Below are 11,581 nucleotides of genomic sequence, written 5' to 3'. Positions count from 1 at the left end.
ATGCAAGTCACAAGTTTCGGGACCAGTAAAGTTGGTACTCATCCTGGAGAAAGTCTCAGAAAAAGGCTGTTTTTCAGGGGAAGGACAAGATCCTGGTGCCCTCTGAAGCCAGGGTCCTGGCAGTCCGGCTCACCAGTCACCTTTGATAATCAGGGAGCTGTTTCATACAAAATCAGGAATTTTGGCTGGACCCTTTCTGAGCAAGCATGGCTATCTTCTCCTGACCCTCTCCCCTGCAGCCGTTAATGTGGGGGGGCAAGGTTTCCCCGAGCAATTCCTTCTACCAGCTGTTTGCAAGTCTGTCCCCTTAATGAAAATAAGAGGGAGAAAAAAAAAGCCCCAACCCAGTGACCCTCCTTCTTCTTGCCAGATGATCTGTTCCTCAGAAACACCTGTCTGGTAAATTAGAGTGGGAATTGTAAACGCCAAGCACAGCATATTTTCCTTCGCCACTAATATATTGAAGTTGCATATGGTGCCCTAGGGGGAAGGCGATTGTTTCAAGTCAGATTTTCAAATCATGAGCAAATCCTAGGGAGAGAGATTCGCTGATTTACAGTGGATCTTGAGAATGTATCACCATCCCATGCCTCAGGTAAGGAAAACACAGAGCAGGAGCTGGGGGTATTTACCAGGACCGGGACCACCTTTCTGGCCAGGTCGATGCAGAGGAGGATGGTATCATACGCACGGAGGCTGGAAGCAGAACCCGGGTGATTTCCAACTAAAACACAGACGTGGATTTTAACCATTATAAATTAAAAGCCAGGAGGTGTCCCCTCTGCATTCAGATGTTCAGGCTAAGGCTGGGGAAACGCTTTAGCCACACACAAATTGCCAGCCCCGGTGCAAAGGAAAGAGAAGGAGCAGAGAGAAACTGAGGGGCACACGGGGTGGTTTTATGTCCCCTTTTATGTCCCCTTCTACGTCCCCTTTTTCATGTCCCCATAAGCGATGAGTCTGATTAACCCCACCACCCCAGAGATGGAAATTCCCACGCAGGAGCCGTGCACGGACCCTTAGCATACATATGCATAAAGGCGAAGCGACCGAGGCTTTCAGATAATTTCTGAATAAATGTTAATGCAAATAAAAAGCATTTAGGTAAGTGTTTTGTCGTTTGGTCCCTTCATAGCTGGAGCAAGTGATTGTTTCAGATTTATGTGCTACATGTTGTTTTTCTTGGCAGTTTGTGGAGTGCCGTGGTCTCCAAAGGCTTGCAATTTTAGGGATACTTGCTGATATTTAAAGAGAGCGTTTTGGCTGAAGTCCACAAACTGCCTATAGTCACAGATACTAAAACTTCTTTCCAGTGACTGCCACTAATCATGCAACACTTTTGTGCTTAACATCTTGCCCTCGAGTTGACCCAGGGACTAACGGATCCCCATTCCTGTGGGCTGAGGTTGCGGCTTCCCCAAAAAACCGTGTGCGGATCAGTCCATGGAGGCCAGAGCAGCCTGGAAAGCTGCTGCCTCTAACAGGTACTGGGTGCAGGAGTTCAATTAAAAAAAAAAAAAAAATATATATATATAGATATAGGTGTTCAGTGAAAAAAAGAGGAAAAAAAGAGGAAAAAAAGAATATATATATACATATATATATGCTGGCTGTTCCCAGCACAGTGCAAATGTTGGCACACAGCAGAGGCACAAGCAAGCAGTGAGCCGGTGATGAGAAAATGAGTTTTTTTCGGAGTGTGGGACATCGGTGGCGTTCAGCTAGTAATGGAAGGGAATAAATGAAAGGCAACATGGAAATAATAATAGTAATAATAGTGAAGGTAGAGAGGAATTGAGGGAAGGACAGGTGTTTTTCAATGTTGTTACCAAAAATGGTCCAACAGATTATTTTTTAAATTCTTGTTTATTAAAAAAAGGACTAACACTTTGTATGTCAAGTTCAGACATTTATGTCCCAGTTAAATCCACCAAAGAGAAGGAGAAAATGCGGATGCTGCTCCCACCTGTCCCCTGCCCCGGGGAAGCGAGGCCGTGCCACGCTGCTTCATACGCTCATTACCAATCCTGCTAATTTTATTTCTGATTATTTATGTTTTTCATGAGCGGCCATTAAATGTTCATTTGTTAAAGGCTTAACGCATTCCATTACACCACAAAATTTATATTTGTAACAAAACGATGTCTCAGAGTGATTCAGAATTAAATTAATGTGACATGGACTATTTATCAATATGGCAGCTTGGCTGCTCAGGAACAAGGGATGATTTAATGGCGTGTATGTGTGCAAACCTATAGGCTCTGCCCTGGTATTTCTCTCGTACTGCAGAGGAACTGATAAAATAATCCTCCAAAGTACCTCAACATATGGTTTAGATCATCAAAGAGAAAAATACTTGTAAAAGCACAAAGAAGGAAACCAATAAACATGTACATCTTACCAGTTAACTCCCTTTGTAGGAAATGTAAACCATGAAGGATGGTGGGTTTTGAGTCAAATTCTGTCATTTGTGTATTTTTTTAATTACAGTAACATGCTGGCTTAAATTACAGCGTGTCCATTCGAACAATGGCAGCGCAGGAAGGAGGCAGAAGCTGGTGCAGACCAGCAGCGCTGCACTGATTTACACCAGCGAAAGACTGAGCCCATTTCGCTTGCTGCCCCTGTGAACCTGCATGGGTTTGTCACTATTCCAGGCCTTCTTCCAGGGTTGTTTTTACTATAAGAAGAAATTTATGATATAGTGCTAAGTATTGCACCCTTTTTTTTTGTTGTTTAAATAAGCATGGCTTCCTTGTATGTAAGATTTAACGTTTCTTTTTAGAGAGGAGCAAGGCTAAATTCAACATATGTTTTGGCAGATTCACATCAACACATCACAAATTTCATCAATTTCATATTTTTTTAAGGAAGTCTCCATTGCAAATCTTCATGTATTTGGGATTTGCTCTACCATATACCAGAGTTTATGCAGTGATACGGTACTCAAACTAAGCATATTGAGATTATTTTTTAAAAATACATACACTTTTGCTACATGGCATCTAGACAGCAACCTATTTTCAAGCGTGCAATTAAGTAAAAATAAATGCTTGCAATACCAGCATTAAAATAAAGCAGTCAGTGTCTGAAGTGAAGCACATCCAGACAGCTGAGGCACTACTATCAGAGCACCGGAATTCTTAATTTCCTGAACTTTCCAAAATAAATTGGACGATTGCTGAACACTTACCGAACTTAAAGTGTCAGATAGTGCTCACAATAGCAGATGAGTTCAGGGCAGGATGAATCTTTCCTTTGGTGGAGTTGTCTTTATTTTCCCATATCTTTTTAGCCACGAGGAAATTAATCTCACTTTTTGAATTTCCAATAATGTATTGGAAGATCTGCTCTGACATTGTGTTTCAAATACTTTCAAGATCTCCCCTTTTGAAACAGTATCTAGTGTTCTTCACGGGTAAATCAGCCATTTCCCAACAAATTTCTCTGGATTCTTTTATATTTTGTCGTGTCAAACTTTGCAGTTATAGCAGTGCAGGAGTTATTTATTGCTTCCTTGAACATCCTCCATTTCCTAGAAGACATTGTCTGTCACCTGCAGTAACTTCAGGGAAATTTATGAAGCGCATCGATAGCTCCATTTGTGATGATGTCACTCTCTTTAAAGGGAATGACTCCTCCACTTATTGTCAATATTTCAAATTGAAAGTACCAAACTTAACCTTAAATGGATTCCACTTGGATTTCTTTCTCATCGATCACGAAGATAAGCTCCATCATTTTGTTATCCCACAGTCTCAGTCTTCTGAAAGAATGAAATCGGCTTTCCTCCAGGTCTGTTTCACACAGCTCACCCTGAGCTCAGCCAAGAAACCCCTCCTGCGTACCCCTCCATTGCACCCCAAAGCCCAGCACGGGTCCGGGATGCGAGACCAGTCCTCACATGGACCCCACAACACTTCTGGTCTGCTCATTTTGCAACAGGTTTCATTGCATCTGGTAGCTAAACACACTATTTTCAGATCATCCACGTCTTCGGTCTTTAATGTGAAACGTGCTGGTCTCTGAAGGAGATGGGAAATTCTTGGGCAATGAAAGAAAATACAAACGAAAAAAGATTTTTAGCAGGAATTTACATATTTGCCATCAAATCTACTGAAAAACACACTGCTGTCCTAGGGCAGCTTTCATTTACCCAGTATAACACTTACCAAAAGACCCCAAATTGAGGCACATAAAGGTCTCAGAGTTTAGAAGCAGAGTTTCTCCATTTACTGATTTCACACCAAAATGAGGAAAATACATTAGCAGCTGGAAATCCTCCTGACCCGGGAGTTTCACCTACAATTAGAGAAAACCGACAACTGTGTTAACCATCTGCTATTTCTTTTCTGAAGACGATCAAACACTTGAGAAAAATGCTCCTTTGTGAAGTGTTGTCGGGGGAACAAGTGCATGACGTGGGTCCATATTTATCTAGGAAAGCAAATAAACCACTTGTCTCGCAAAGGGAATTAAATGGAAACTCCTGAGGACACAGATCATGTGTGAAGTCAGCCGCAAGACCTGTTTCGGGATATTCATGGCCTCGGTGTGTTTCTGTTGTGTTTTTCTTCACCGCACACCTAATGTGGCTAACGTGCTTCAAATGCTCTGCAGTTGCTTGCTCTCCAGCCAGGCCACCACGTCAATATGTGCACCTTGAAGTCTTTAAATCCTCAGTCCCTTTTCATGTTTTAACTTTTGCTTTGTGCAATAAACTCGTGACAGCTTCTTTCTGTAGCCTATCTTTCTGAACAAAATTCATGCTCTCCGGCACCATTCAGTGACTGCCAACACTTAACGTGCACCTGATCAGCTGAAGACCATGGTGCTGTGAGAAAACCAATGAACATTTGCTGGAAGAAAAAAAGGGTAGCATGTATTTTTGCACCCAAACACCAGATTTTTCATAAGTTCTTTCTTTTTCTTTTTTTTTAATTGAAGTTATTTACTTATTCTTTGGAGGCTTGCTCTCCTTCCCCCCAGGACCATGCCCAGTGCTTTGCCTCTCCTCCCAGCTGCCCTCACCTGCCTGACGCTCCAGACAACCCCAGCTCCAAATGACACAGTTGTGCAGCCTTCGCATTTTCAATCTGTTGTGGAGGAAGCCCATGTGATGGTGTCTGAGGTCATTCTGGCTCATGCTTTCCATGAGATGAGGGCTTTGGGCTGGGGTTTCTCTTGTTTTGGCTCCTTTCTTCTGCCAAGGAGCTAAGCACCTTCCCTGGGGTCAAGGATGGAGGGTGGTTGCTCTGCCCTTAGCTTTGGAAAGGGACTGATTTCCTGAAACACGAGCCTTCAGCAAGGAGGTCTTGCCATGCAGGCTGGTGATTTGCAGCTACACTGTAGGTAGCAAGAGCAAGGGATCATCTCTCCAGCCCTCCGAAAATGCTTGAGCAGTGGGTATCTGTCTATCTACCAGCTGGTCAAACTCTGTCTTTCTTCATGGGACATCATATCTCCTCAAAGAAGGACCCTACAGGCTGGGCATGTCCCACCTTGGCTGTATGGGCAAACATGAGAGCAGCTGGGGTGCAGGGGGGTGCTGGACTGGGGGGGTCCCATGGGCGTGTGGCCAAGGGGCACCCCATGGCACCCCAGCTGCATCCACACCACGTGAAGGTGAGTCTGGGTGTGTGTCTGGCCAAGCCAGAGGAGCACAGATGAAACCTCTTTCCAATACATAATAAAAGGAGAGTGAAGCCAGCTGGAATATCCTGTACATTAAGTGTGATGACTAACTATAGCAGATGTTCGTGCATTTGTTAAAGTTTCCACCAGAGAAGGAGGGACTGGAATACGAGCATTTGAAAATCAAAGGTAGCCCATGAGTTAGGGAGGAGAAACGGGAGATGAAAGGGAACGGAGCTGTGGGGAGGGAAGGCGGCTGCTGGGTTGGCGAGAAGGATGATGGGGGAAATTGTGGTCTGGGGTAAGGAGCCAGGGGAAGTTTGCAAGGCCTGGGCAGGGGGTGTGCGTAGGGCTCCTTCGTCAGGAGGGAAGGGCTGTGGAGCCTTCTGCAGCAAAAGGTTAAATGGCTCCGTTCCCAGGGGTGAAAGAGATGGAAAATCACACGCACGGCTTTGGGCAGACACGGAAACCGGCGCTGGGAGCGTGCATGCGTCTCCCACCCCGAGCCACCACCAGAGGAAATTTTGAGGTCCCTTATCACAGCTTGACCCCAGCTGTGCGCTAGAAACCAAGAACCTCTCTGCCAAGGCATGTCCTTGGAAATATTAGGTGTTCCTCCATATCAGGTATATTCACCTTGGTGTAGTCACACTATACCCAGGTGTGAGCCCCAAAGTCACAACGTCTTATATACAGAAGAAAGGATAAATGCATTTAATTAATGTTATCAATATGTAAATGTAATTGATGTACTTTCTTGTCAGTACTGTTTTCTGAGGAGTGTCTATCCAGTAAGCCGGGACAATTTCTAAAAAACAGGAGTGAGCATTCCTGACTGATCTCTCTTTCTAACAAAAAAGAAAAGTAGATTGTAGAGTTTCTCAAAAAAAGTAAAACGTATTTTAAAAAGGTGTTAGAAAACAGTTTTTGTGGCTTAAAAGAGACCTACATTACACTGTTTTCTCTGTTTTGTTTTTTTCCCCAACTCTTTCAAGATTAGGTTGGAATATTTTGTTTACAGAAAAAAATTATATATTACAGAAAACATGGCTTCCAGTGAGCAAAATTAGCCATACAAAGAAAATCACACATTTATGGAGAGGTTAGCGAACTCTTTATTTCTTCAAATTCTGTACATAACTCGGTGCATTTTTAAAAATGCAAACGGAAGAGCATAACCATCATTTGACTTTTACCTTCTCTTTCACCAGTCAAATATTTTGCAAGCGTAGATCTGTTGGCCAATACTTCAGCAAAATTCAAAGAGAAATCTTATCCCCTGAAAAAAGGCTAATGCAAATGGAGTAGGAAGCACCCAAAAATAGTTTATTAATATAGCCGCACACCTATCTGAATTGATTTTTGTTTACAGAAGGTTAAAATAATTATAACATGATGTATCAGCTGATGTATGAAGCAATTTCCCTCAATATTTAGTAATTGCCTGCTGTGGGTCTGATGTAACAGTTTCTCAGATTTATTCAGCCAAGTGTTCCTCTCCGCACAGGGCAACACAACTCAAAGTTTAAATTCCTCATACACAAAATTATAAATGGTAATGACCAGAGAATACATGTAACTGACCTAAGTGTTCCTGAAAAAAATACCTTCTAGTTATTCCACACAAAATAATAATTTGTCTGTGTTACATGACACTGGTGGTGCTTATATATGAGTAGTTTCAGCAATACCAAAAAACCCGAAAGTCTCAATTTAATTCTTTTTTTTTCCCCAGAAATTAGATGGTGCCAGCAGTTTAAGCTGGTGAGTTAGATTTCTTTCACTCTCACTGTTATCAAAGTTAAAAGGCAAAGTGGATGATCAGCTCTGGTTAAGGCAAGTTCTTCTTTTAGCCCAGTTAGCTACTCTAACAAAATAATTTTCACTTTGGATATAATGCAATATTGCCTTAGCCTTTCCTTGGCAAATGAGATGAACATCGGGGGAAAAAACAGGCACCAAGATTCAGATTGGAAAAATGGAAGTTCTGGAAGAAAGATTAAAATAAATGAAATATCACTGGCTTGGCTAGCAGCAACTTGGGGAGAATGAAACAAATATTGGAATGACATAAATCCTGAGGAATTACAGGGTTATAAGGAAGGGCTGAAAGTGAAGAAGGTAAAATTTTGGCTGTCTAGCCACAAAAGTTTCCTGGTGCAGATATCCATTAGCGAAGTGGTCTTACGAGGAAATGGTGAAGGATATATAACGTATGACATTTATAACTAGACTAAACAAAAGCTACACAGTCCTTCCGTCACAGACAAGTGCCCCAAAAATCCACTCCTACATCCCATGTGATCCCATGCACTTTGTGAGCAGTCACGTCCCGCAGGAGGCACAACCCGTTGGAGCAGTGACTTTTTTTCTTGAACCAGAGCCCAGCCAAACCTGGGCTTTGAATGATGCTGAACTCCGGCTGGAATGGCTTGAGCTAGAGCTTCAGTCACAACCAGCCCTGAACCACAATATCCCCTGGCTCAGCTCCCTGACACCAAGCCAGACTTTGGCAAGAGGTAAAAACCTGTCAATTCAGCAAGGGTGATTCCACCCCCCTTGGTACTTCTGTGCCAAAGGTCTTCGATGACGTGTTGGGATGACCTTGGGTTTGGGCCACGCTGGAAAGCCCTGAAGTCTTGGTATCTGCTAATAGGTTGGCCTTTCACAACAGCAAGCATGACTTCAAGCCTGCCTTTACACCTCTATATTTAACCACCTCCTTCCTCTCTCTTGCTAAGATGTAGGTTCTGCTTGATTTAGGGTCTCATTATACCCCACCACTACCATACCTGAGCATGCTCACTGGTACCACATCTCTTGTGTGACCTTCCTTTCTCCACTTCCTAGTGGGGTGAGTAGGTGCGTTTGCTGGTGTGACAGCATTTGCTCTGTGAGGGTGAAGATGGGACCATTCCCCTGCAGCAGAAGGTCAGAAATTTCCTCAGTTCAGATACATGGGGTTTTTTTCCACTGTTCAAGGCCTGGAGGAGGATTTATCCAAGGTGACCAATTGAACTGAGACGTCCTCCTCATTGAACACTTTAGGTGGTGTAACAATGAGATCAGCTGGAATAAGTTTCTGAAAAGATAAGCCCAAGTCTCAGTCCTACAACCCTAGTCATGGTGCTCTTCTTCCACAAGTCTGCTCCCTGTTAAAGATACTGCAGCAGCTTTTATTGTACCTCAAGGCCTAAAGTCTCTTTTTGTCCAGACTTTGGAAATAACTCTGTCCTCATTTTATCCTGCTTCTTGGAGGTTTTTTTGACATCAGAAACCGGAGACAACATTTCTAAGGAGGATCGGGCTCTTTGGAGCTATTTTTCTCTGCAGTTTTTCTGTCCTGTATTAAGGAAACTTGGCAAAATACTTGAAGGGCGACATGCGTGGTGGGGCCATTTGAGAGTGGGATGCAAGTGTGCACCCAGCTGAAATGGCTCACGTGAGACTGTATCTGAATGCCAGGACAGTTTCCTCTTCCCAGTCAGTGTGCAAGGTCAATGACCAAGACTGAAACAGTGGGGAACAGAGACATGCAAAGCACTTATCGGTCAACTGCAGCTTCATTTCCTTCCTGCTTTGTCAATGAGTTTTCCATGACAGATAGAGAGACTATGTCACTGATAACCAGAACAAATAAGCACACATATCTCCATTAACCCAGCAGTACAGCAAGCTGGCCATCACAAATTGGTTTTGTTCATGGCTAAAGTGAGATTTCAGCTTCCAAAATCATCTTTGGACACAAAGCAGTGGAGAAATCAGCTCCCTGTGATGCTGCCAGTTCAGAGTGCAGCAAGAAAAGCCTCGCGTATCTACCACACATGTCTCCTGAAAGCGAGGAGAGACAACGAGGCCCGTCTGTCTATTGTCTTGCAGTTGCTCAGGGTTGTTTTTCCAGCCAGAAGAGAATTGCATTTAGTATGGTGACTCCTCTGTATCCCAAGGGGCAGCAGTGGGAGAAATGTTCTCATTCCTTGAATACTCTTGTACTGAGGTTCCCTCTGTAGCATGTACTCATAAGCTGGTGGGACATCTCTCCATGATGCTGGCAATTACACCCCATTCGAGAATGGATGGGAAAAGATCTGTGCTACTCGTCTCCACAGGAGTACTGTTAAATAAGAGTTAAACACAGACCCGGGCTTACTGGCATCTGGAGGAAACTCTGATGACAGCTTTCAGACATCAGATGTGTTTCACATTCTCTCTGTGTGATGGGGTCCTCAAACAACAACTCTTAAAACTGATGGGGACAGCTAAGCGGTGTTATTTGGATGAATCCAGTTTCCATGTTCAGGAAAGCTCCCCATGGACTGACTATGACAAATCCAGTAAGTGTTCACGTAGAGAAAAGGTATTTGTATTAAGGTAGGAGATATCTCAAGTTAAATGCCAGTGGAAGTTCTCCTGCTCCCCTTAGTCAGCTGTGCAAGCCAGAACTGGTGAGTTTGTCTTGCCTCTTGCTCCTACTCCAAAATGTCCTTCTTTGGAATCTCTTGCCACCACTTTAGCAGTGGTCACCAGTACTGGGTCTGGTAGTGCAAAACGTAACCCCGCAGCGGGGCTGCTAGCCACCTCCCCCAAAAGCCAGTCTACTGGAGACCCTGGGTGTGGTCACCGAGTCCCAGTCTTTCCAGGATGGAAAGTCCTTGGAAGAAAACCATATCCCCCTGTGGACAGTGCCCAAGAGAGTTTTAATCTGGGGCCATGGTGTTCTCATAAACATGAAAAATAGATCATCCTAAAATTTATGGCTTTCTGACAATTTGAGTTGTCCTCTCTGAGCCAAGTGGCCACCAGCTTAAAGGTAAATATTGGGATGAGGGTTAATGCCTGTCTCAGGCAGAAGCCTCTGCTGTCAGGGTTGCCAGGTGTTTTGTTTAAAGGGTAAGAATCTTGTTTCTTAAAGCTTTCCTTCAGCATGACAAAGAATTGCAAAGAACTAATGCCAGTGTTTGTCATAGACGCGCCAAAGCAAATTGTTATCATCTCCGTTACCACTGTTGTTAGTGTTAGTATTACGGCATGATCCCAAAAGGCTGTCCTGCTGATCTGGGGAGTCCAGGGCAGAATGGGTCCTACCGGTCAAATCCTCCAAAACCACCTCCTTAACACCAAGTCTTTCATCCATATCTACACATTAGCCTTTGCTATGTGGTCGGTGCCACTATTGCCCTCCACCGCAGGGAGAGGGCAGCATCCTGCACCGTGGCATTGGCTGGGGTGCAGAGGGACAGGGCACTTAGCTATTAGCATGGTTAGAGTGACAAGCCCTTCCCTGGTTTCATTAAGCATCCGAATTGCTGACATTCCTGTCAAATGCTAAGTGGGGACCTTTTCAAGAGTGGCAGCTGGGTCAAGATGTGCAGGCTTAATGAGATAATGCAACTTGGTCCTCGGCAAGGAAATTACTTTTCAGCGGGGAGGTCTCCAGTGTGAGGAATGCTTTGGGTTGTTCCTTCAGCAAGGGGGGGGATGGACCTGGCTGTGTGGGGCAAGCGTGGGAAGAGCACGAGGGAGCTGAAACACAATCTCCTATGGCCATAGTGTGTCACCTTCCCGAAAGGAGACAGCTGGGCATAGGGGGGGAAAAAACCCCAGTGATCCTTTGATGGCGGAGACAGGGGTCTATGTGGTCCTCATGCAGTGGTGAAAAACGAAAGGGTTAGAAACAGGTGGGGGAGGCAGTTCTCAGGTGGACTTTTGCAGTTGCAGCTAAAAAGCAGAGTCGCGGCTTGGAGCCCTGCGTTACGGCAGGGTGGCTTTGGGGCACGGTGATGCCACAGATGCCACACAGATGGCATGCAGGCCAGGTGAGAGCCCCTGATGATTTTCATCACTGTTTCAACAGCCAGAACATTTGCTTCGGGGTTTTTGCTTTTTTTTTCTGTCTTGACAATATAAATACCTCCTAAGAGCAAAGCATTCTTTCTCTCCCTGCTTA

General features: G+C 44.3%; 1 protein-coding gene across 1 annotated transcript in view; it reads right to left on the bottom strand.

Moving 5' to 3' along the window:
- DDHD1 (DDHD domain containing 1) overlaps positions 1 to 11,581 on the bottom strand; it is a 127,213-nt gene that overhangs the window by 114,887 nt on the left and 745 nt on the right. The window lies entirely within an intron of this gene.

This window comes from Pygoscelis adeliae, unplaced genomic scaffold, assembly GCF_000699105.1.
Source record: "Pygoscelis adeliae isolate BGI_AS28 unplaced genomic scaffold, ASM69910v1 Scaffold314, whole genome shotgun sequence".
Classification (NCBI taxonomy): domain Eukaryota; kingdom Metazoa; phylum Chordata; class Aves; order Sphenisciformes; family Spheniscidae; genus Pygoscelis; species Pygoscelis adeliae.
The sequence above is the reverse complement of the archived record's forward strand: the minus strand, read 5'-3'. Positions and strand labels throughout refer to the sequence as shown.